We start from the raw sequence: 27,177 nt of genomic DNA on the forward strand, positions 1-27,177 counted from the left end.
GTCTATTGTTTAATGACATTTATAACTCTATAATAGTATTTTGCAAAAATTACTGCTCAGGCTTAATATTTCTGATTATGGAACAGACAATACAGTGATGTCATGAATGCAAAATTAGTAAATTATAATCTGTCACTTGGCTTTAAATAAGTGTATTTCTTCAGACAATAGGTATGATGAATACAAGCACAAATGAACCATGAATCTCTTCAATTATTCTTATTTAGATTCATTTTCCTATGAATTTTCATTTAATTCCAACCACAATCTCCTTACCATAAATCAAAGGCAGACCTGCCTCGCAGCAACACGTCTACTTAATATAATGAAGAAACACAGCCATTAAAAATATTGTTTCAGTGATCCAAAGTTCCTTTACAGCAGCACAGTCTTGTGTTAGAGGCTATGTTCTGGAGTTTGTAATATTGTCCTCTCTTCTCCAGCATCACACTGCTACTGTCAACTACAGTAATTACACAGACACTACATTAAAAGCCATATAAGCAACCTTTTACCTGTAACACTAATTCTAGGTAACCTGCACATGAGTCTCCTCGTGCTAGAACCTCAGCTCTCCTAGCCATCACCATTCACCTCTTGCCCTGGCAGCATGGAAATCAGCTGGCATTATCAAAACTGCCCACGTTGCCTCCCTTGGACTCAAGCCCAAGGCCTGAGAGATTCCAGATCTGGCATTTCGGTTCAGGCAGAGCCTCAGGGGGACAGCATGAGTCGTAATTGCATCAGTACTAATAAAGATGCTTAGCTTTAGCTGTCCCATTCCAGGCTGTAGCACCCCTGAAGGTGGCAAGAAGCAGGTCCGACATTTCCCAGCACAATCCTCGTGCTCCTCCTGGCTCGTTCTGTGTTTTGAGTTGCAAACCACACACCTGCCGTGGGATTCCCGTGCTGCTCGTGGCACCCCGAACCTCTCCTCCTGAATGTTGTGGTCTCAGCCGGAGTCATGACCCCTTGTGACAATAAGCAAATGCATCCGAGCTCTCCAAGAGGCTCCAATGACTCCTGTCACACCCTCTGTTGGGAACCACTGCTTTAACCCCCCCACAAAGCCCTCGGGTCATAAGGTACAAAAAGTGTGCCACAACTCCTTTATGTTGCTGCTCGTCACCTGTTTGCCTCGTACTACCACAGCAGGTTTTAATCTTCTGTCTCCTTCACCCCTGTGGCACACAGTTGGTCAACTTCAGCCCACTCGCCAAGGTGATCCCGTTCACCCACGGGCCCTGCCGCTTCTCTCTGCTGCCACTCTGCTATTGTAAGCTGGCAGAAGAGGCAGGAGGCGAGCAGATAATCAGGCAGCCGATGTGGTCTGAATACAAGTCTCGTTATCTCTTTATGCATTCTCTCCTCAAATTGTATGACCTGCATTTCAGGCACCCTTGGGCTTGGGATTTACATTTTTAATATTGGGGGCTTGTGACGCCGTCCTCTTGTTGGTTAATTGGTATCAGAGAGCAAGTGTTTTCCCTTCCACTGAAATAAATCTCCCCTAAAGCTGCAATTGCTCATTCTTTTGTTCCATCCTCATTTGAAATGGGTTCTGCAAAGCCTCCACACCACACTAAATAATCTTCAACTCTCACTTTTTAAAATCTGTTGGTTTATGCCTTAATGGCTTTGATGGGCTTTGCTATTCAGTCTTGTTACTTAAACCACTTTCCTCATATTCCTAAACTCTGTGTTTTCATTCATCCCTACCACAGTGGACCCTTTGAAGCTGAAAGGATTTATTTATTATCCAGAATACTTTTCCCCCCTGATTTTGGAAACATACCTTTTTAAATGACAATGTGACACAGTTCAGGGTATTTTCTTGGTCTAGAATATTGAGCCTAAAACAAACACATTTTGTGTTCTGATTTGCTGAAAAATCCATCTGTGCCTCGCAGGGAATCATTTTTCCAGTGGATCTGTGTCAGCGCCAAACAATAGAAATGTTGCACTCATCATGAGTTTAATGTGATCTGAAATAACATTCTGTTTGAATTCAGTTGTTAGTGGTGTTAATAAAAGCTAATCAGTAGCAATGGTGAATTTCTGGAAGATTACCGCGTATGAACTGTAATTCTCTGTCTTCAATATGCATTGCAATTTTAAATTAAACTAATTTGGACACACATAGGAAATGTCAGTCTGGGTAACGCTGTGTAAACAGACTGAAGTATCACAGAGGAGGATCAGGAACAAATAAAATCATCTGTGTGACTTTGTTCTTAAATCAATGTTGACACTTTCGCTGCTCCTACAATGAGAATGTAACTTTCAGTCCTTTCTTCTTGTGCTGTCTTCATTGTGCAACTGCGGAAATATTGAAAAGTGCAATCATCATTTTGTCAGTCATCTAGCTTAATATTGTTCTCCAAATATTTGAGCATATCTCAAAACAAGGGCAGAATTTCCGAAGCTCATCTATCAGTCGGAGGCAGTCAGCCCTCTTTCCAACCCACACACAGCTCCTTTGAAAACTGGAAAGATGTCCACGTATTTGAAACCCTGCCAGCTGCCCCCAGGCCAGACAGCTGATGTGCCCAGATTCCACCATTCTCTGGGGAAAAAAAAAAAAAAAAAAAAAAGGCAACCAGAATCAGGAGCCAAAAATGTTTTGGTTGATCTTATGTTTTTACACTGTTTCCAGAAAGAGAGATGGTGTCGCTGAAACACTTAGGTCAAAAACAGTGTTTCTAATGACTTAAGCTGAGATTCAGCCCCAAAACACATGCACCTTGAGCCAACCAGAAGCCAGAGACTTCTTTTCATCTGGCTTCTACGAAATAAAGAACCGGATCCACACTGAGCACTGATAGGGAATAGCATTTGCTAATTAGAGCCCAGCAGTTAGCCATGCACATGGGCTTGGCTGGAGCCCTTTACTTTCTGTCACCTAACCAGGGCAAAGTGGCATTCAACAGGATTGTGACTCTTTTTGTATTGCAAAACGGCCGCTGCAGAGCTTTGACTTTCTCTGCAGACACGGTCTCTCACCTGCAGGACTTGCACACCCCAAGCTGCAGGCTGAAATACCAGCTTTAAGGGTATCAGACCTTTAAGGTTAAGGTTTGTCAGCTGCATTGGGCAGCCTGAGGTTAACCCAGTTAACTCCAGTGACGTCAGCTTTTTAGGTACAAGTTGAGAATAATATCACCTCTTTCAGTATCTCACAACAGGGGAAGGACTATTGGGATTAGCTGATGTCTGCAAAGTGCTCCTGAGCTTGTAAAGAATTTTAAGTGCTCTTTTGTAAAGTCTGTACAACATAGGCCATTCCTTACTAGGTCTGTTGGTCAAGATGGATTTCTCCAGCATCAGGTTTCCAAGAGATAGAGTTCCTGGCTCATATTCGGGCTTAAACTTCATCAGTGAAGAATTTGGAGGGATTCTGCTCTTGGGCAAAAGGGAAAATTGAAATCCCATGATAGAAAATCTTCCAGCAGCCCTTCCAGGCTAGAAGCAAGTTTCCACATTATCGAATAGGATGGGGAGCAGTCACAAGGACTCCTGTCTCCTTGCGCAGTGACGTGTCCAAGAGGGATGACAAGAAATATGCTCTGCTTTGCAAAATGAACCAGGGGCTAGAGCTCATTCACTGCCGTGGTCCCCCACGCTTCCAGAGGCACAGCGTTTGGATCTTCAAGGGGAAGGAGCTGGGCTGTCTCCACACTGCAGCGATGCCAACGAGTATCCATGAGGACTGAGGCCTGCTAAAGCACAGCAAAATGACAGCTTGCATGCCACAGAATTTTCCCAATTTTTGCACGAGGCCCGAAGCCTCAGACACTTTTTCAAAACACTGAGCACGTGCTGAGCTGTAGTAATTGCCCAAGCCGGGACACGGAGTCCAAGGGAAGATTTTGACCCATCTGAATTAGCTTAGCTTTCAGCAACAGAATTTAGCTGTCTTCAAAGTATGTTGCTAGCTCGGGGTCTAGATGTTTGTGCATGGTCAGACAACGCGAGTATATGCACTATCCCCAAGAGTGGCTGACACTCTTTGTTCGGGTTTAATTCTTGTAGCTGTGGTGTTAATTTGTAAGCTAACAGACATAAACCCATACACATCCTTACTGCAGGCACTTGGTGAAAGAACGACGTTGTTGCTTGGGCGGCTTTCATACATTCTCTTCTGAGCAAGGAGGCCCAAACCTCAGGCACTGCCCACCCTCCCACCTCTGCTGGAGGGCAGGAGGAGCTGGTAGGTCATGCACTCCTCGCAGTTCAGCTCTGATCCAAACGAGTCAGCCTAAACAAAACAGCAGCAGGTTCCAGTTAACACAGCCCAAGTTAAAGGGACAAGGCTTGGTAACAATTGCTTTGAACTGAAGACTATTTAACTCCAGTGGGCTACACCAGTTTGGGCAGCAGATGGGAAGAGGAGGAAGGGAATTAGACCTCTGCTGCTGGGCCCAAAAGCATTAAGTTGATGGAAAGCTAAAAGGGGAGACTCCTCCAGCCAGTGTCACTAGCTACCTTGGTAAGGGACATGTGGCACAGCACCTTTCTTAATGGAGTGGAGCAGAGGCTCCACCTGGCACCTCCTTGCCCCACATGTCCTGCAGCCACCTCCCTGCAGTGTGCAGAGGCTGTACATGCATAACTGGCTCCTGCCTTCAGCTGCTGGCTCCATTTTTGTTTGCGTGCCTCTTCTGCCCCTGAAGTATCAGCCCTAAATTTGATTCAGAGAGTGTGAGCTCAAAACCAAAACAAGCCCGAACCACCTAAGAGAGATGTCTTCTCCCTCCCTTTGCTCACTGATCAGTGCTTTCCAGCCACTTCCACTCCCCCATAAGACTTACAATTCAAGAATTGGAGGAAAATAACTCTTCCCATTAGCAGGAATGGTCATAAAGAAAAAAAAAAAAAAAAAAAAAAAACACTAACTAATTATGGGCATTGTACTTGCAGTTCACTTGCTCTTGATCACCACTTCTTTTCAGCTGCTCCTTGTCCTGCTGCTTCATCTTGCCCTGTGAGCAGGCCAGCGGCAGCACAAGGGGTCCAGTACCTCCCACTACTCAGCTACTTCTTTTGTGCATAACCTAAGTGAGCCCTTTTCATCTCTTTCTCACGGGATAATTAGGTAGAGCGAGGGCTAATACTAAAAGACCGGTGACGACAAGCCCTGTGTAATATTACTCTTTACAGGCATTGCATATTCTAGCACTGGCAAGCCAACAGTGTTTTTCCGTGGAGCTTTCTCTGTCCCAAAGAGAAAAGAAGGAAACCTATAAGCTAAATCTTGCCAGCCACTTAAACCAACATTAATTCCCTGGTCATCTGAAGGAGTGAGTCGGGACAAGATACCAGTGTGTTTGAGAAACGGGGCTAGAATAAGAGATGAGCTCAGCACCTCAAAATGAAAAAAAAAATAAAAAAATAAAGACAATTCCAAACTGCTTTCTGTTCATCTTGTTTGCAGCCAGACAAACCTCATTAGAGCTGACTTTCTGCAGAGCATCATAGTGACATTCAGTGGACCACTTGCAAACTCTGTATTTCCTTCAAGTGTCCAGAACAAACTATCTGGACCTGGAGCTGGGGCCAGCTGTTTGTTAGAAAGCCAAGCTCGGAGCAAAACAACCTTCCAAGCTTCCACACTTGCTCCAATTTGCCAATTAAACATACAAAGCAAATAATGGGGAAGGGGAAGGAGGAGGGGGAGGGATCACGGTATTTCCATGCCAGAAAATGTCAACACGAGCCAGAGATAGGAGCCAGTAGAGCTACTTACACCACATTATAATATGCAGAGCATTGCCTGCCTCCTGATCCTGAGAGTAATTTGTCATTATGCTGAAGCCTCGCTGCATTTGTTTCCTTTAAGGGAGCCAGAAGTCTCCTACGCCACCCCCCGGATTTGAGGGAGTGTGGTCAGGCTGCCTATCAAGGCATTTCGAGAAGACGCCAAGATCTGTGCCTTGGAAAGCCGACAGCTCCTCTGTCTGTGCGGAAACCTACTGGACACAACGTAATGTGGAACAGTCTGTCCCGGCAAAGGGCTGAACTACTAATCTGCTCTGGTACCGGATAAAAGCAGCGAGTGCTCCTGCTCTGGAAGCACAGCGAGGTACCGCTCTCACGCAACTCAGGCCAGCAGTCGGTGCTGCACGAGGATGCCTTGGGACGCCTCTCCAGGCTCCTGTGCCCACCTCCTAGCTGTTTGCTCACGTTGAGCTCTCATTTTTGTGCCCAAAGAGCACAGCAACTGGACATCACTTGAAAACAAACAGCTCTGCAAACCTCTGACATTATGCTTCTCACTGGCACTCCGAGAGACATCTCCTGTTGGGGACCGTGACTGAGCCAGGCTGGGTGTCGAAGCAGACTTGCTGTGGCAGCTCAGGTCTCTGTGCAAGCTCATTACCTTTAAGGAGAAGCCAGCTCAGTATCTCAGCCAGAGCTGGCCTGAAACAAGGTTGCCCCTCCAAGCCCTTCTCCCTTTTTCAAGCGTCCAGGCCTGGAGGTGCGGTTCCATGGCAGCCTGAGCCTGTTTTGAAGCTCTGTGTACCTAAGAGCAGCTCGGAGCTCCGTGCTCCACTGAATGGCAGCAGTACAGACGTGTACATACACTGACCTAAGAGACAGCATGCAAAACCATCAGCAGTGACTCCGATCCATCTGTAATTTCCCTTCCTAGCACCAAATATGTCCTGTGAAACTTCAGGAGCTTTTCGTTGTATGGATTAGGACATGCACATACTTCACTTCATTTATGTATTATTCCTTTAATTATCAAGTGCCCTTAGAAAGCCTCTAACTGACCTTAAAATATGCTTTGTGTCCCCCTCTTACTCTAAGAAAAGCAGTAACCCTTACAAAGATACAGATCATTCCCACCCACCCTCCTGGTTTAGACTATAGCAAAGAAAAAAATGTCTTTGGTAATTTGGACTGCTGTTGAATATGTCAATAGATCCGTTTTGTACTCTAAAAGGGAAATCATGTAATTGCTTTGGCAAGACTGCACATTGTTTATTGTGCACAGTTATTGCAACACTGCCAGCAAAGACATATTAACAAAAAAAAAAAAAAGTTTTCACAGATTCTTAAACCTATTCTCTTGCCCCAAGCACCCTCTTTTTTTCTCACCCCAAAATCTCACGGCTTCAGTTTATCCCTGACTGCAAAACCGGCATCAAAAGTGAAACCTGACAGGAATTTGTTGGGCAGAAGTGAGAGGGTAAGCAGTTTTTAAGTCGAGGGAAAAAAAAAAAAAAAAAAATCTTAAATGGATTTTGGCCATTTTTAAATATTTAAAGGCTGCAACCACAAAATCAAAGTTTTGTGTTTCGGACACTTTTATGTACTAGCCTAACTGAAAACAGCTTTGTATAAAAATACAGTTTTGCAAGTCAGCCCGCTTCCATAAAGAGAACTATCCCCTTAAGCTACTGCTAAAAGGTCGTTTGGCCTGCAGATTTGCCCCCTTCTCTCCTAGGCTCCCGTTAGCAGAATAGGAATGACCCAGCATCCCATAAACCTCTAAGCCCTTGAAATACCAGAGGCACCCGAGTCAAAGAGTAAGAAAAGCCATTAATTTGGCATTCATTTCCCTTTTTAGATGCTTGGTGTGAGCCGTTTCTGGACCCGGATCCTGCAAAGGCTCACAAACAGGTTTAGCTTTACACCCTGCATGGGGTTCCATTTACTTCAACAATTGCAAACGCTGGGAGGCCCGGGGTCTTGGAGACGAGCTAGAAAACAGCCTCCGCTATCTCTTTAAAAAGGATCCCATATATCTGGAAAGCCCATTTGCATCTGGGGGGGTTGGGGTTGTTAACCTATTACAGTTACATTACACCATGATTAGGCCAACTGAAAGAAAACAGCAGGAAGAAAAAAAAAAAAATAGCTCCTACTTCCTCTCCACTCCCCAGTTAGTTTATTATGTGTATTTGATGGCCCTTCACGAAGAGGCAGTAAGACCCTGAACCTGCAGTGACCCCTGTTTCCACGCAGACCATATGGACTCTGTGCGGAGGTTTGCCTGGACGGGGCTCCTCGTCAGCTCCGGCTCCAACATCCCTGAGCAAGCAGGAAAAGCAAAACATCTTTTGGAGTCCTCTCGTTTAAAAATAAAATCAGGCCAGCAGATTTCGAATGCTCGAGGAGACATTCCCTACCCCGTTGTTTTACAACTGGACACGGCCCCGTAGGTGCTGGATGCTCCGCTGGGTCGGCGCTGTTTGCGTGCCAAGCACCTTTCTGCAGCACCCCCAGCTCCTCCCGCACCCTGCCAGAACCGAGGGCGCTCAGCCCCTCTCCGGATGGGACACAAAACTACTTTGCTTTGATCTTAAGTGCTGGAATTGTTTGGGATTCGATCCGATTCCTTCAAATCCCCGCACTTCCCCATTCCCCTAAGGTTTGCGACTCCTCTGCAAACAGTGCATGCAGAAATCACCGGCATCGCACATCCTACTGAAGACGATGTTAATTTACAGGATCCAGCCTTTAAAATACAAGGGTTTCACAACAAATGTGTCGCTATAGCAACCGAGTAAGCTTATGTGAACTTCAGGCATTCATATTCATAGAAACTCCTGAAGCAAGACTGACTGTTGGCCATAACATCCCTCCTCTTGCCAAGTTTCAAATAGTGCATGAATTATGCCAAAAATAAATGGGTGTGACTAATACAAGCACACAGAACACCGAGGGAAAAAGAAACACCCAAGCTTTTGCCTCTAAGGCAACATTTGTTGATAGAAAAGATGGGCATTTGGAAAGCATGCCTTTTCCTTCCTTCTATCTTTTTGCTTTCCTTGCACTTCATAAAAGCCCCACATGCACATTTGCCTCCCATAAATTGTACGACTGCTAGTAATCGCACATCTTTGCAGTCTATAGAACAAATCTTTTTTTAAAGACTTGCTCCCTTTGTACTCCCCTGGTATTTAAGGAGCACGTGTGTGCTGGAGGAGGAAAGTCAATCTGGTTTAACTCATGCCCTCCTCTCGCAGAACTGCAAGCGATTCCTTTTGCAGCCTCTGAGGAAAAGCATGCCCAGCCTCAGCTCTGCAACATCGAATCCCTCTCGCTCACGTCCTCTCTCCCCCAGCTCATCTCGGCACCGCAGCCCAACCTGCCCACTCTCATTTACCAAGGTCAGGCTTTTCTGAGGGCCAGCCATGCATTTAACACGCCGGATCCAGGTCTGGAAACTTCCCGCTAATTACTGTGGTCACACTTCCTAATCCGACCAGCATCAAACTGCACAGCAGTCTCTCAAGTGGAATAGGTCACCCAGCTGCCTGCTGCAGGTCATTCCGCTGGCGGATTTTTTTTCCTGATGAAAGATAGCGCTGCAAGGTAGCTGTTCCAACACGAACAGCAATCTGGGCTAATTACATGTGATACACCCACTCTGACTCACGAGATAGCACAGAAGGAAAGGGAGGGAGGAAGGGGAAGAAGATGAAGAGACGCGCGAAGAGTTAGCAAGGTAAGTCCTTAGCTCATCTTGCCCCACAACCCCTCTGAAAGTTTCACACTTTGCTCTCTTCCCTCTGGTTCTGCAAAGTTTGGATTCCAGGAATTTATTCAGATCAAGATGTGTCCCCACTGTCTCTTCCTGTCCCAGCTCCTCTCCCCAGGCCGTACACCAGCTCTGTTTCCATTATGCTTTAGCCAAAACCAACATTTCCTTCTCAGAACTCAGGAACTGCTCTTGGGTCTGAGGAATCCTATAGGGGCTGAACAACACATTACTCAAAACACGAAGGCGCTCGAAACCTCTCTCTGGCTGTCATTTCACTACTCCGTGTTCCCAGGGATGATTTTACAGCCTTTCATTCTGCCCAAATCCTCATTTTTTGCTTAACGATGGAATTAGCCCAAACACATGTTGAGAGAAGAATGTGAAGACATGGGAGGGCTCAGGAGACCAAGGTGGACAGCCGCGGAGCAGGGGCCTAGCAGTAGGAAAACAGATGGCCCAGCGGATTAACTTTAAAACTGATGTTGAAATTCAGCATGGGGATATGGAAGATGGATTTCTTCTTCGCGTGAATTGCCTCGATGCTCAGTATACCTTTTCACACGAAGTGTTCGGGCCCAAATTCGTGATCCTTCACAGCGTGCTTTGAACAGAACAGTGGCCTCCGACAGGCCTCCTGTCAGGAGCATGTCAGCCTGCACTCCCTCCCCTCAGGAGCAGTAACATCCACCAAACTTCAGCCCCGTAGACAAGTTCTGCGGGGGCAGAATTTTATCCAGGCTTTAGGATAATCACCTCATGTACCCCAGAAATTTATTAGCATAGTCATTTTTCATTTCTCTTGTCAGTGAATGGCTTTCAAGTCATTTGAATAGCTGTTCATTCCGGAGTCTGAAGAGAAACTGTTTGATAAGTCAGCCAGGTCAACAACTGAATGCAAGAACGTGCCATCTCCTCAGGAACAGAAACGTTGGCCCAATGGGACAGATTAAGTAAGAAGCAGCTTGTAGCAACATGGTTGCTTCAGGACTGATGCCACTTGGCTGGGTTTCCTTGCATAGGTACTGTTTCAGGTGGAGGTTGTACTGATCTAGATAGGTTACATTTATTGTTCGCTGCTGCACCAAAAAATAAAAATATAAAAGGAAGTCACCTACGTGTTGCTTGCTAATTATAGGATCTTCTGTTAGGATGGATACAAACATCCAAGACTGAAACACAGTAGGTCCGCATGACAAAGGAGGATGAAAACACAACTTGCTGATCCATTTTGACAGTCCATTGACGAGTCCACTTGTGTGTGGTAGAGAAGATCGTTTCTAGGAGCTGGGCTGGAAGCTGGGAGATCTTGAGTGAGGTACAAAAACAACATAAAAACAAGGAAGAGGGGAGGAAGGTGAGAAATCACAGAAGTTACGCTTGGTCCATGGATTATTTCAGAATGCCTGTGTTACCTGAACACTTGACCTTGCTTTGCCCTGGATAACTCATAACGCTGGCCTCAAGTCACCACTTGTCAGAAAATCATAGTGGGTTACTCACCATCACGAGATGGGCCTGCCTCCAGACAACATGGATTCAACCAATGCTGTACATTGCACGTATTCGTAAGCCTTTGCCAGTTGACTGCCTATTTCCCAGCCATGAGGGTTTTGGTAGTTTGCCCTCCAGCCCTGCTGCCAACAGCACTGAGCCGAACAGAACATCTCTCCTGAGCGTGCTGGGGCACTAGCAGACACCGTGCGGCCAGGCCTGCCCCCCAGGACCTGCTCAGAGCTCTTAGAAAGGCTCACCGTAACTAACACAGGCCTCGGGTCAAACTCTGCTGCCTCACCATCAGGCTTCAGCAGGCAGCAGCAGGGGAGGAACAAAGACACGGAGTCACCCACCAGATTTAACACCGCTGAGCAGAGATGGTTTGCCCTTAATTTACATTCGAGGTCATTCCAATCTAACTGAGCCCTGTCACGTCATTCTGCAATGCAGGCTGTGGATTTTGCCTTCCTGTTTCACAACCACGTTGACTGATGGGTTCTTGAGCTCTCCTGGAGAACTTTTGCTCCGGCAAGGTCACGCTGTAGCCCCATACCAAAGGAATCCGTTCTCCTCTGAGGGTTTTAGCAAAGGACTTCTGCAGGACCCAAACTTCATTGCTCATGCTCTAAAGCACCTCTTCTTTCAGCGCTGTAATGCCAGCATCCTGTGGACAGTAGGGACAGTCCCTGGAAAGAAATAACAAGAGGCTCTGGACCTTGCTGTCATTTCTACCTGTTGCACATTTTCGGCGCTGTCTGTCCTCTGACAGAAATACTGAACTGCTGGAAAGCAAAAGCCAATTCCTACAGCTTCGTTCCAACAGTAGCCAAGGCTGTGCTGTCAGGCCAAGCAGTGCACGTTGCCTGTTCATGGATCAGTCCTGCTCTTTGGAGAATTGTGCACGAATCTTGGCAGACCAGGAGTTAAGATTTCAGAGACACGAGCCTATAGCATTAGTTCAGCTTGAAGAATTACAGGTGTTCCAGATGTGGGCCACCGTGTTCAAACTGGTATTCTTAATAGCAATTCCCAGAACTGCTCAGGACTTGTAGCTGTGCCTTTCTTCAAGAGTTGTGATTAGTTAACTTCTCTGGAAACCTGAGCTGTTGTCCCACTTAAGCTCCCATTTCCATTTCTTTCTTCTAGAACAGCTAAATGTGTCTCTGCCTGTTCCAACCTGTTGTACTTACTTGAAAGAGCTTTGCTCTTTGCTCCAGAAAAAATGATGATAGTCTCTAGCCTGCAGGTTTTTTGGATGAAAATAAAATAGTTTCAGGCCAAAAAAAAAATCATAGTCAGTTTGCAGCTGTCAGAGCCAGGACGGCATCGTTTCCTTGTGCACAATGAAAGGGCAGTTCCTGCAAAAGTGCTGAATGTTCTGGGCACTGCCACCAAACTGCCCACCTTCTCCCCAGCTGTGCCAGATGACCTGTGTAAGTAAGCCTTATAGCATCAACCAGGTACACGTGGAGGCCTAACCACCCCTAAAGCAGCGAGGTTTGGTCTTGAGTGCCTCAGGTTGCCCTTTGCTTGCAGTCCAGGCAACGTCCAAAGGTCCTTTGATACTTTGTTCCAGGGGAAGTGCCCAAATACTTCAGGGAGTTGAGGAGTCCCCTGCAAATTTGCAGTATCAGAAGTAGGAGTGACAAAGGACACGCTGTTTCTCGGGGCTTCCCATCTTCCTGCTCCCAGGATCCAAAAGGCCGTGCACTTTTAATAGAGATCACGCTGACCTCACCGTGAACCACACGGGGCCAATGGAAAAGGCTCCCACAAATATTTATGGCTGTGAACCAGAGCCACTGGTAAGTGTCTGGAGATGAGTCCTATAGCTTGCACTAAAGGGGCTTAACTACTTCTGAAAGAGAGGAAAGAAACTACATTCCTAAGTATTATTTTAAATAACTCCAGTGCTTTAAATAAGTGCACTAAATATCTCTTGAAGTGTCAGATTCAGAATGACTCTGCTCCGGGTAAATGAAGGCTTCAGTTTTCCTGGTGGCAAGATGGAGATCTGGTGCATAGAGATGAAAAACATTTCTCTCATTAATTTCAATGGGTCTGCCTGGAGACCCAAATCTTAAGCACATGCTTATGTACTTGATTGAACACAGAAAGGACTTAAGCACATGTTTAAGTGTTTTGATGAGTGTTGCCATATGAATTTCAACATGGATTTACAGATCTATGGCTTGACTGACAGACTCAACCCTTTCAAACATATATTATCTAATTAGTGCCTGAAGGGAAAGGCCTAGATATAGAACATTTGTCTTTTAGCACACAACTCACATAGCATTTCATGACGTCTTGACACTTATTAATTGCATTCGGTTTGAATATAAACACTGTCACATGATCCTTAATTGGGAATTGGCTGAAATACCATAAACAAAGGATTACAAGCAGAGAGCGGGGAGGATGCAACTCGGGGATGCCATGGGGAATTTTGGTTGTGTCCAGTCTTGTCCTCAAACGATAAGGAAAGTAGGATTAAAAACAAGCCAAGGTGTGCAGATGGTAGAAAACAAACATGAGAGGAGCTAGAAAAACAGGGTGCCTGGAAATACCTGAAAGTTGGTGCTTTAAAAAAAGCAAGAATTTTCATGGAAAGGAGGAAGGGAATTTCTATTTTCTCCTTCCCAGCTAGAACAAGGAGAATATTCTTAAAGCATTCCGTCCAAGGAGTTAAAAAAGAAGTGGATGATTCAAAATGTGCACAGAGCAATAGTAAGGACAGTACCACAATCCTACAGAGCAAGAGGAGTGAGGCATTGTCTCCAGGAAGTAAGGCAGATGAAGAAGACTTCTGAAAACCTACCATGCCTTCTAAAAAAGACCAATCAGCAGGAATGGTGCCAGCATAAACCCTCCTCCCCTTCATCTGCCAACCTTCCTCTCCAAGCCTGTTGCAGCTTTTCCATCTCCAGGCCCACAGACTGTGGACAGGACTATGGACCAGTCATCCCAACTCTTGTTACACGCTGGAGTTTGTGACAGAAGCAAGACAAAGTACTTTTCCTGGGTTTGTCGTGACACCGGGGAAATTCCTTCCTTGCTCAAGCAGCCACAGCCTCGTGTGACTGCCCCCAACAGAACAAGTGGATGACACAGGAACAATCCTGGGTTTTAAAGTCTCCTCCAGGCATGTCTGGCTTTGCACAAGAGCATGGAAGCTCCTGTGGTACTGCAGGACAAGAGCCTGAACTCACCTTGCACATTCAGAGGAGGCCAGCAAGCTCTGGTACCCCCTTTCTGGATGGATTACAGTCTCTCCTTAACCTAAGATGAAGCAAAATGCTGGAGCCTGTATTCTGTGTTTATAGAGCTGCAAGAAGCTAGCCCAAAGACATTTTTTCACATTAGCTTGGCATTTGTTACAAGCCACTACAGTTGCTTTTATAGCATATCATTTTTCAGATGACCGGAAGACTTATTTTCATCTGCCTGTCAATTAATTCATTTATCACTTGGACCTTTCCTTTAAGTAAAAGTGGTCTCTCATAACTTTCATACCATTGTAAATTTTTACCATGTGGGGGAATAAAGTAGAATTCATCAGAGCTTTCAATCAACGTGAGATATATATAGAGAGATATAGAGATATATGAAGAAACAGTGGTAACAGTATTAAATTTCAGAGCAAAATCATTTATTCTGCCTAACAATGAAGCTGCTATCTAGAAACAAGACTGATTATTCATAATACTACCCACTGCTATTACCAGAACTCTTTACAGCCCCCGATAAGCTTTTATCCAACACGTTTAACATGTCAAAGTCAATTTGCCTTTCCACATGTATATTTCATAACGTTACTTAAGTATACAGCCAGACACCCGAGTATTATAGAGAGTCCGCATTTGTTTATATTTATTTAATATTGCCCGAGCTCTTGACAACTTTAAAAGAACACACGACTTAGAAACAACGGAGGTCTCTTCAGGAAAAGATCTGCTATGAAAAATTATGTTGTGGGTTTGTTGTTTTTTTTCCTAAGCATTTTTTTCTTAATAGTAGAGGGTTACTATTTCAGAGTAGGCAGAAGGATTGTGTAATTATATATCTTTAGAGTTACATATTCTGTGATACTGCAACATACAGTACCATTTACACGGCTTGAGTACCAAAGGATGAGGCTATCTCCCCTAGCAAACACCTAGCAGTGGAGAACTCCAGACAACTCGAGCAATAAGGGGTGCACGTGGAGCACAAAGCAGACCCACTGAACACACAGATTCAGCTCAGATCCAGCGGGGCTCCTGCCCCAAAACCAGCACCAAGCCAGCTCCTGGTTGGACTTACACCGTGCTACCCAGGCTGGGTACAATAATACCTCAAGTAACTGAGTAACTATTGTTATTACCAGCTAACTGAGCACGCCTACCACTTCTGGCATCAAGCTGCTCCTGGAAGACACGCAGATCTTCTCACCTACCCCTGCACCTGAGCTAACACACCCTGCACACCCAGAGCCAGCTCGGGTGGCCCCCCAACCATAGCCCAGCCTCTCCCCGCCCCCTGATAAGGTCCTGCACGTACCTTCATCTGCCCAGGGAGCACAAAACCTTCACCCAGAGCACCTGCAGGGATGGCAGCCACTGCTCCCTCCTCTCACCCAGCTGCCCACATCCTCACCAGCTCCCAGCGGAGTTAACCACAACTCACTCACCCTTCCAAGAAGAGCTCCAGCTCCCCATTAACCTCGGGATCCTGCTGCACCCCACACACCACTGCAGGGCCCCCGTCTGCACAGTCCTCCTTCCCACAAGGGCACAGCTCTCCCACTCCTCTCCAAGTGAGTGTCTTTTTATAGCCCAGCCTCCTCGTGCTGCACAGGACTCCTAGGCTGGCTGAGAGCCTTCTAATGCTCCTCTGCCTGGTGCAGGTGGGAATGTGCCTCCCCACGCTGCTTTACAAATACTGAAGAGTTTCACGTGGCCTCTGCAGGACAGAGAAATATTCTTGTGCCCAAGGGGAAACTGAGGCAAGTGCCTTGAGCATCACTTCTGCTGACTGTCAGCACCAAGCCTGTGCTTCTTTTACCTTAGCACACTAAGTCAGAAGTAGCTGTGTAGGCCATGAGCTCCTCAAGCTCCTCGAGCGCAAAAAGCCTGACTGAAGTGCTTGGCACTGGTGAGCTCTGAAGCTGATTTCCACACAGTGCTAGCAGGGCTCCCTTTTGGATGAAGCATTTTCAGAGCCAAAAATGAAAGCCCGAGGAAAGCTTATTATCCATGAAATGCAGACTTACTGGAAAAAAAAAATTACAAAAACCTTAGGCACTTTGAATTTAGCTTACCTTGGAGCATCCCTGCTAATTTAATTGAAAGACACATAAGCATGCAAATACTGACACACAGGTTAAGAACAGCCAGCTGAAACCTGGGGCCTGTTTTTCTCCCCGCTCACATGTCTGAAATCACCCTATTCGGGGCCAGGAACTTCTTCCACCACATTTATACCACCAAAATCACCAGCAAAACCTTACCTGTTCCAGGTTAAGTACTTCTGGAGCATTCAGCTTTGAAATGCATTTATTCCTCCTTCATAGAGTACACTGCATGCACCTGACACCACGTGCAAATGACAAACTACAGTGTTTTTCTGTGTTCACTTGTGTTTGTCTGTATAAATAGAACAAATACTGAAGATTTTCCCCTAAGTTACTTTGGAAAAGCTCCTGAAGTCATTCTTGCAGTCTACTGAGCAATTCCTCTAATAAATGCAACACCCAGAAAGATTGAGTTTGTGTCACAGAGACACATCCTTATGGCTGAGAATCATTCTCAGACTTTGAATCCAGCTAAAAAGAGATGCATTAGCAAATGCAGACTATGCATTACTATTTCCTTTTGAAGGAGATCTGACCAGGACACATGATAAATTCTGAAGCCCTACCATGATATAAATAAATAGGCATGAGTTTGTTATTATTTGGAGTATGAGGCAAGCATTTTCAGTTTGAGATTTAAATGGGAGAGACTGTACTTTTCCCATTTGTAGCACATACCTTGGACAGCGCTGATGATTACAATGGGGTAAAGAGGCTTCCCTACTGCCTTGGCACTGTCTGGGTGACCACTGAATTTTAATAACAATTTCAATTAATTAAGACAAGAAAATGCCAGAGTCGAAACAACACTGCTATATTATTGGCAGGCTATTGGGAAAGAAAATTTTTTAAAAAAAGAAAGAAAAAAAAAAAAGAGGACTCATCTGTTGGCCAGCAATAAAAATCAAAATAACCGCGAGTTGCCTCAGGGCTAGATTCTGCTCTTACTTACACCACCCAGGTAATTCCATTTATTGCAGTGGGATTACTCCAGGCAGATATTGTGGTCATGTAGCTGTTGAACACCTCGTGCAGAATAGAGCCCTCCAAGGAGAATTTGGCTCCATGCATTTATGCTTTTCATCAGGCACATACCCCTAAGGGGCTATAATGAAATGTTAAATAAATAAAGTAAAATAAAAATAGGGACTTCTGGCTCAGGCTTTAACTCTGCCCTCCTACACAAGGTTCCAACTGATTTACCAAGTTAGTATTGTGCCTGGGAGGCGCAGGAAAGTATGAGGGGTAAAGAGCTCATTTGTCCATTACTAATTCCTATTATCATTAGCTGCTGGAGTCGAGAATAAGGTGATTCAGAGTGAAGATGTCCTAAAAAAAAAAAAAAAAATCAAATAACTTGAACAGGCAATAACAGCACATTGGCTAGCCACAGTAGCTAGAGAACAGGTGGTAGTTCTTCTTCCCAAAGAATGGCTGGCGTAGTAAGCAATTTTCAGGGGGAAACGTGGGATGCTGCTAAGGAGAATGAGAAGACACGGTCTTCGAATTAATTCTCCACTGCAGCAACACAAAAGTGAGAAATCTTCCTAGAAGGGGGAAGATAGATTTTATATTTTCACATGCTTTTATGTTTCCTTATGATCACTTACATTTCTCAGTCCCTGTGGAAGAAATAAGTGCCAGCTCAGGATGAGCTTATCACTGGAAGGTGAGTGAGTGACACGGCTGGGGGGGGTTCCCTGCAAAGGACCTTTCTGTCAGGCTGCTGATGACGGTGATGGTTTTGCTTGAGGTCCATAAGCCAGGAAATGTTCACACACATCAGTAGTCCAAAAAAGGTGAAACCAGGAACAACAACAGAAATTTATCCCCTGCCACTAGCTCAGGCAGCAGTCTTCAACTTTTCCTGACCCTTCCTTAGTGGTGACCCATGGGTGGAGCACAGAAAACAGATGTACCTGCCTCCCTCTGATCCCTTCAGCTCTGAAGTAGGTTCTTGTGACCTCGTCACAGTAAACCACGGAACAAATGATCTGCAATATAAAGGAACTTCCAACCAAACTGATTCAATTTCACAGGTCTTTAAGGACCAAATGCTTAAGGATATGGTTTCAGGAGAATGTATGCAGATGCTTTTAATTAGAGGCAGAAGGAAGTGCTTCACCGGACGAGAAGCTAAGGTGCAAGCTAAGAAAACGAAAGCTTGGCTTGTTAAGCACAAGATTTCTCACACACCTGGATGAATACACCTGCTTAAATTTCAGAGCAGTAACTATTTTGCACCCACACTTCCCGCTGAAGGCCAGGCACCCAAGTATGTTTTGTGTCTTCACTAAAGTTACAGAAAAGACTCAGGCAAATAGCAAAGAGAAAATAGTGTGCTCCATTGCACAACGTGGATGACATTTTTCTCTACAAAACGCTGTAGGTTGATGGCAGGGTATCAACACAGACAAATTATTTGTACTTGGTGACTAATTCAACTTTGGAAGATATTGCTCCTATAGCTGATAACAGACTCAGACAGGAGTCCTGCCCCTGAAATCATTTCCCATCAATCTCAATCACTCTGAAAGGCTCAGCCACCAAAGGTTCCCAAGTCAGCTGGCACACAAACGTCCAGACCCTGCCAATATTTTGTGATCCACTTACTGTAAACACACAGCTAATGAGTGTTCATTCCCTTGATGTTTCTTTTGGAAAGTAGAGACATGTCTAAGAGTGTTTAGGAGGTATGTAGTTCTCCAAAGAAACTGATAAACATTCTGACACATCTTAAAACAGAGAACATCTTCAGCCAAATAGCAATGTTAATCTTGTATAAAAACATGGGTTATCTCAGGAGCCTCACCGTACTCATTTCATTATGACTGAACATTGCAGCTGATTCATATTCTGACCCCATAGCTTGGAGAAGGACAGGAACAAGTCTGGTGCAGCTGAAAATTCTTAGTTGTTATGGAAACCTTTGAATAGCTGTGATGGTGGCTTTGTGTCAGTCTATGGATTACATGTTTCCACCATCAGCAGTGGCCATTACTAGACCATTACTAGCCCACTTAGCAGGGTCTGAGACAGCACAGCCATTACAGCAAAGAGGATGCCCCAACACTTGAAGAAACGCTGACCTGCAACTGAAAATGAGATGGCCAGGACGTCTGTCCACCTTCTGTCTAGAATTTAGTAGAATGCAGTATCAATAGTATGTAGGAAGGCTTCAATCCTTTGTCTTGATGCCCAGAGGGATTGCTCGTCTAAATACCTGGGCACAAGGTAGAAATTGATGTGTAAATGTGCTTATGTGCACACAGACTTGCATACACTCAACGAGAAAGTAGAAAATGATGTTTTAACAGTCTTGTGCTGAGAACTACCATAAAAAATGTATTTGACTTGAGTTTCCTTTCACCACAAAGACAGGTGATGGGACTCTTTGAACACGGGAAAAGTTTGGCAATATAAAGTAACCTTCAGGTGTTGGCACAGACAGAGCACATCTATACGACTGCATTCACTGACTGCCATCTTAGAAAGCTTCGAGGCACCAAGGAAGTGGAATGCAATCACCCCGTCCTCTCCGTCCTTCCACCGAGTCTTCCAAGGAAGGGAACAGGAAACCTGCTGTGTGTGTGATCATGTTGCCATCTAGTGACCGCAACCTAGAGAATACCCGAGCCCTAACGCTCCTACACAAGCACAGACAACGTTGTGCATGAAGCAACAGGGTTATTTCTCCTAAAGTTGCAAGTCTAACTTTAAGCAGAAAGAAGCAAGTGCCTTGAGTAGGGTGATAAGGAACTGGAAGCTCCTAGAGGTTGTAGCTCTTCAGGAACTGGTTTTGTGCCACTTTTCAGTTCTAGAGACAACACAGGGTCCCCTTTCCTGGAATCACATGGAAAGTTGGCAAGACCAACCACAACAGTCAGTCTCACTCCTGTGTGATTTGCTCAACTTTTCCTGCTAAGCACAAAGAAGAAAAAACATCCCAGCAAAGTACCAAATGGTGCAACATCTCCTCTACCGCTCCTTGCGTTTAATTTCAACAGTAGATTTTCTGGGATGGTGGAAAATGGAATTATTTTCTAAAGCCCAAAGGCTATAGGCAGAGCTCTTTTTTAAACGACAAAGAAATGCAGTCAAATAAAACCCAAGGATTCCACACACTGGCACTTCCGAAATTCACCTCTCACTGCTCTTTAGGCATCTTTTACCAATCTGGGCCCAAGACATTCAATCTCTGTCAAAGCTGCTTGAGTTCTTCAGTCCCACAATTATGGAGGCACACTTCTTTTTTTGGCAATTTGAGAAGGCAAACATTCTTGCATAAGCATGTGTGTTCTCAGATCATTTATATGTAGCGAGCCATACGCCTGCACGTGTGTGTAAATACACATATAAACACACAGAATCCTCTCTGTGAGATATCTTTTTTTTTTTTTCCCCTTATGTATATACATCACTACAAGGTCATATAAAGCTAAATTTGTGGCTTTGTACAGTATCTCTTAAGAGTTTTTCACCCCGAGTAAGTACCAGGCATTATTATCCCAAAGTCTCTGTAGCCTGAAAATGACTTCACGCCACAGTATCAGGTTTTGTGGAATTTCTTTTTGTTTTTCCCCTCGTTGAAAAAAAGGCCTTCTGCTTCTGTCCTTACAGAGCTACTTGTCAATCTGGATCAGCATCATGTTGTTGGTTGTGTCTATAAGCATACACACACAGAGTAACAGACAGCTCATGTGTTTTCTTCCTGTTATTCTCTGTGCTATCTCTTTTGCTTTGGGATCTGAAAAGCCACTGATTTGTTTTTACTAAAATATATATAAATTTTAGGCCGTATATTCCCTGATCAAATGCAGACAATGAAAGGCTAATTTCAGCATACTTTTCTCCTTAAACTGTTATAGAAGTCTCAGTGTGGTTTCCTGAGAGATATGATACACACAAGAATTGCTAGCAGATATAATTTACTGGCTCCAATTTATTAGAGATCAAAGAATGGGGAAAATAGGCCTCATCTTTCTTGTTCTTCTTGGCAGTGGAACTTTTAGATCACTTAGAAAACCAAAAGGAAAGAGGAAAAGAAATGACATGAGGATATACAATTGCACTGGCACGCTGAAATACCTAAGGGACCTAAGGATGGCTTTTAAAAGCCTTCATAATAATGACATGCAGAAACAAAGTCAGATGAAGATTACCAAGTCCCATGGACCTTATCCTCAACAGCCATAAATCAATCTCAGTGCAACTACACCAGTGTGCAATAGCTGAAGGTCTTCCTCCACTGTGGTGATGCTCTGGGGTTTGGGGGGTAGGTAAATTCCAGTGGGGTATGGAGGAGAGTGTGCAACTACATGATGTATCCCTGCCTGGAATAAAAAAGAGGGGTGGAGGGGGCAATGAAACACATTCCTTCTAACCTTTCCCAGCAAAATTCAGCAGCGGAAGAAGCTGACCTGTGCCACTCCTGGGAGATCTGCTCAAGTTCTGTTAGGCAGCAAGAAATGAAAAAAAAAAAAAAATTTGAAAAAAAGAAACATGAAACAAGCTGAAGGATGTCCATGTGCAGAACTATTTCTTCCCTATTATGCTATATTTGATTATTCCTATAGTCAATTAACTTCTCCCCAAAATAACTCACTAGCTGAAAATAGAGACTGAAATCTTGTTCTCTTCTCTCCTATGGGCCCTTGTATTCCTTAGGTGATTCCTTAAAACCAGACTTTCTTTTAGTCTTTAGCAAAGTGCCTCCCTTCTAGAGAGACCACCCAGAAGAAAATAGGAAGTTAAATAATTTCGTAATCTTTGAGGAGCAGAGTGCTGAGCTCCAGCCCCATACTTACCCAGCTACCAAGGAGTTAATGTGCTGAGCAGCTACTTCATGATCTGCAGCTATGTACGTACTGATTAGCAGTGGTTGGAATAAAAGACTACAGCCCAAGGAAGGCGGAGCATTCTCAGAAACAGCAGTCTGGCAAGAAGCTGTCAAGGGAATAGATCCAGAACCCCCAAGAAGAATGAGACGGACTGACTGGGAACAATTAAGGAAAATAATCCCATCCTGAAGTTGTGGGGTCCCTGGAAATCCATACTAGCGTAGGATACAGGAGGGACGAAAGGACCATCAGACTGGGCCACTCAATCTCCTAAAGGATAACAGCAACACTTCCCACACGGAGAGATTGGAAAGTCTTCCCCAGTGTTACCTCTCTAACAAATGTGATAATGATGGTTGCAGTGCTTCTATTGCAGGTTTCACCCCAGTGCAGACCAGAGAGCAGCTGGATGCTTGTTCGGGGGGTCACTGGACAGACAGCAAGGTAGCTGTTGTCTGTCATCACCTAGCTATGCACAATTTCAATTAACAAAGCAAAAGCTCCTAATAATTAGCTGCTAATAATTAGCAATGACTATGTAGAGATAAATGATTGAACTAGTTAAGAGCACCCTCTCCTTTTATGCAGACATACCCAATAAACAACACCCAATCTCACCTGGGTACTTTCTTACTGAGCCTTACCCAATTCTGGCTTGGAAAGCAGACAGTAGTAGTCATCTAGTACTGGTAGTCAGGAGAAGTCCCTGGTGACTGGAAAAAGGGAAACGCACTCCAATTTTTAAAAAGGATAGAAAGGAGGGCCTGGGAAGCTGCAGACCTCACTACTACAGGGCCTACACCAGTGTGCCTGGGGAAACTCATGAAACAGATCCTCCTGGATGCCATCCAAAGGGGCCTGAACAAGCTGGAGAAGTGAACCCACATGAACCTGATGAGGTTCAACAAGTCTAAGTGCAAGGTGCTGCACCTGGTTTGGGGCAATCCCACATACGAGTACAGGCTGGGAGAAGAACTCATTGAGAGCAGCCTTGCAGAGAAGGATTTGAGGGTTCTGGTGGACAAAAATCTCAACGTGAGCCAGCAGTGCATGCTTGCAGCCCAGAAGGGCAACTGCATCCTGGGCTGCATCAGCAGAGGAGAGGCCAGCAGGGAGAGGGAGGTGATTGCCCCCCCTGCTCAGACCCCACCTGGAGTGCTGTGTCCAGGTCTGGGGCCCCCAGCACAAGAAAGATGTGGGGCTGTTAGCAAGAGTCCAGAGGAGGGCCATGAGGATGATCAGAAGGCTGAAGCACCTCTCCTATGAAGACAGGAGAGCAACTTGTTACATGAGCAGACAGTGACAGGATAAGGGGGAATGGATTTAAACTAAAACAGGGGATCTGCATTAGACATTAGGAGGAAAATCTTTACTCAGAAGGCAGTGAGGCACTGGCACAGGTTGCCTAGAGAAGCTGTGGATGCCCCATCCCTGGAACGGTTCAAGGCTGGGCTGGATGGGGCCCTGGGCAGCCTGATCTAGTGGGAGGTGTCCCTGCCCATGGCAGGGGGTTGGAACTAGGTGATCTTTCAGGTCCCTTCTAACCCAAGCCATTTATGATTCCATGATTCTACAATTTTATGATCTCAGAGAAAGATACAGGACACTATAGATCAAGAATAATCTATTCCCCCTGCTTGTATTTGGACTTCATCATGATTCCATCAGTTGTTACATCTTTTTCAAAATACATGTTTTGCACAAACTACTATGAACCTGGTTACCTCAGTTAGCAAAAGCTGGTTTCTTCTCTCTGTCTCCTGATGAGCTTTGGTCCCACAGCAATCTAGCAGCAGTGAGCTCCACAGACTAATTCCACGTTATGTGAAGATGCATTTCCATAGGGCAGCTGTTATCCTTTCTAGGAACCAGCAGCTTTGAAGTTTTTTCTGTTGCAGTAAGCATGCCTCTGTGGCCATCTCTGCTTCCTTCTTTCTTCCATTTGACCTCACAGGAGAAGGACATCTTCCTGGCTGTACCTGTGTCAAAGCATGATGATCACTATACAAAAATAGCTGTTTCTCCTCCCCAGAATCAATTTATTAAGACTATTAAATAGCTACCAACGAGCAGATTGTCTTAAAGATCAGAGACCCAAATGGACCTCAAGCTGGCATACAGATCTCAGGTATGCTCTCAAAGACCAGGAGTGAGCAGGACACTCAGTCATGAAAGGGAGAGACAGAGCTATGTGCAGGGAGGGCACAATGTGTAGGGAGTCAAAGATGTGAGTCCCACTGCTACTGTATAGGCTGTCTCACCAAGTTATATTCCACAGAGGACAAAACAAGGAGAAAAATCCTGCATTCCTTTCCATCATTCCTATGCTATTCCTTATGGAGGGAACACCATCACATCCTATCTCCTGGATCTTTGTACAGCAAATGAATCTGTTTTACGGCAGTGACTTCCTTCTGGTACAAGGGCGCTCAACAAGCTGAATGCACCGCATAACCTCGCAACTTGTGTCAAGTATTTTGGGGCCTATGCTCTTCTTTTGGGGAGGAGGACAGGAGCGAGGTTTGTGATTAGCATCCAGTCAATGGGTCACCAAAACAGACTGCCCAGGACCATTAGCTCCTACTGTTTCCAGCTGGAAGTGCTGGTACTTAACAATGTCTGTGCAAAGCAGATCTCTCTCCTTACACACAGCTTTTATGATATACCATCACACAGATAAGGAAAGCAAATGATAATACTTCACAGGAAGTAGTGGTATGTGGCGTGGAGATGGACTCTGATACAAAAGATTGTTCATAAATAAGCTATTTACACACACACACACACACACACACAAAAAAAAGGCAGAAAAGTTTAAAATATTTATGTGCAGGCTTAACTCAGAGACTGTAACACTCTGACAGCAAGCTTATATCAGAACGAGCCATCTGCTTATTTATCCATCTTGGTAAACTGAAAATATACAGAATATGCAGGCAGAACTGCACAATCCCCTTTTTCCTGCAAGAAAATACATGTTGCTATCCCAACGCTGAAACAAGAAAAGCAGTCATCTTTGCGCATTAATTAATTTCTTGGAATAATTAGGGAACCAATGGGAAGCTGTTTTTTTAAAAAAGTGGCTTTTTAAGCTGTGGGGCAATTCAGTAAAAACCACTTATTACATTTAAAGGTCTTTGTATGGCCTTTCCAGGTGGGAACGCCACGGCTTTACAAGGCGATAGGATTTCTCCAAGGTCACCTCAGCAGCCAGCAGTAGGGCTGACCTGGCTGAGGAAACCATTCCCACCAGGGGACCAGGGTCACCTTCTGGCTGGGCAAAGCCTCGAGAAGAGGCAGGGTTAGGGTCGCGGTTAGGGTCGGGGTGTCACGACGAGCAGCAGGGGCCTTACAGGTCGCGATTTATCCCGAGGGACCCGGCCGAGCCCCCATGGCCGCGCCACGCGCCTGGCCCACAAGATGTCGCCCTCCCCTCAGGCAGCGCCGGGGCTGGAGGGGCGGCCGGGGACCCTCTCGGGGCCAGCCCCTCGCCTCCCCTTCTCCGCCCCGGCAGGGCTGTAGGGGAGGCGGCAGGATGGCTCTGGGGAGCCACCCCAAACCCCCCGGTGCCCACCTGGCGGCGGTGGCAGCGCCGGGCTAAGGCGCACACAGGCCGGCAGAGAGCGGCCGCCATGTCGCGGAGCTGCTGGAGGGCCGCCCGCAGCCCCGCCGGGGGAAGGCGGCTTTGGGGGCCGGCGCTGTGCTCTGCAGATGTGCTGCCTCGTTGTCGGGTCAAGGATGCGGCCCCAGTTGTGATGGTTGAAGAAAAGGAGGGTTAGGTTGTTGGTTTGGGGACCAAAAGGGCGTGTAGGGGTGCAGCCCGCCTCTCCTCCATAGCTGAGGGGTGTACCGAGGTGCTCCTGCAACGCTGTCCCCTTTGCATGCAGAGCCTGGAAGGCTGCTCTGAGCCCTCGCTCTGCTTCAGAAAACTTCATTTCCATGGCCAGTTCATTCTGCTCTGCCCCCTGTGACACCAATATCCTATATCCTATAGCCCAACTTCTTTTCACGCCACCTTCTTAGCAGCCAGAAAACCCAAAGTGAAAAACCCCCAAATCCAACAATCTAAGAGGATGACTGCTGTCCTGTTGCTAGGAGCTCGCAGCTTCATCTCATGGTGACTCAGTGTTAAGGTAAAGCTACAGTCCATCCTAAACCCCATCATCTGGTCAGTGCATCCCTCCAAACTGAATAAATGCAAAAACTTGATCTTAAAACAAGTCTTGCAAAACTCCGCAGCCTCCGCTCGTGTTCAATTGAAGTTGATTACAAGTTAGGACTAAAAGACCTGGCCAGGATGCAAACAGCTGCTCTGCTGGAAGACGTATCCACCTCCCACTTGCTTGTCAGCTCCTGCCTGCTGGAGGGTTACCACCTTCCCGACTCTGTAGGTGGGATCATCTTATCTGCGTGCTCCCTAATCCACTTCAGGCACAGTCAGACAGGCTAGCTCCGACAGTCTGAATCGGTGGGCTGAGCTCAGCCAGCAGATTTTCCTTGAAGCCCGTAGTGAATGCCAGGCAGACAACTCCATCAAGGGGACAGCGAAATCTTTCAGCAGGTCCAAATAGATGGAGAAGAGAATGAGAGTCCTTCTGGGCTGTTACTTTCCAGTGGACAACCCAGCTGAATGACCTGCTTCTGAAAGATCACAGATTCCTCACTTCTACACCCTCTTTGTCCAGGGACTCCCTGTATGGCTTTGCCCTTCACGCTTTTCTGATTCAGTCCCCTCATCTCTAAAAATGGTGTGATTTAGCAGGATAGCACCTGAAACCCCTCTGAGTGGCTACAGAAGTGCTCCGTGCTCCTGCAGTCTGTTAAGAACAGCAAAGGACTCCATGAAGAAGTGACAGAATAAAGAGAGCTGCTGGGTTTCCAAACTGCTGAGTAGCTTTATCACTTAGGCTTGAAATTCTCCTCTTAGAAGGAGTATGCAGCATTGGAGCCAAGAGTAAGGTTAACTTCCTTTCATATGTACCAGGAACATATCTCAAAAGGTGTTTTGGTGA

General features: G+C 45.6%; 1 long non-coding RNA gene across 1 annotated transcript; it reads right to left on the bottom strand.

Moving 5' to 3' along the window:
• Positions 1-1,956: 1,956 nt before the first annotated feature.
• Positions 1,957-22,622, bottom strand: LOC311434007. The gene is made up of 3 exons (XR_014691197.1): positions 22,395-22,622; positions 17,278-17,430; positions 1,957-4,258 (listed from the first exon to the last, which is right to left on the bottom strand). It is a non-coding gene; the product is annotated as an uncharacterized lncRNA (long non-coding RNA).
• Between the last annotated feature and the right edge of the window lie 4,555 nt (positions 22,623-27,177).

This window comes from Aythya ferina (assembly GCF_964211825.1).
Source record: "Aythya ferina genome assembly, chromosome: 3".
Classification (NCBI taxonomy): domain Eukaryota; kingdom Metazoa; phylum Chordata; class Aves; order Anseriformes; family Anatidae; genus Aythya; species Aythya ferina.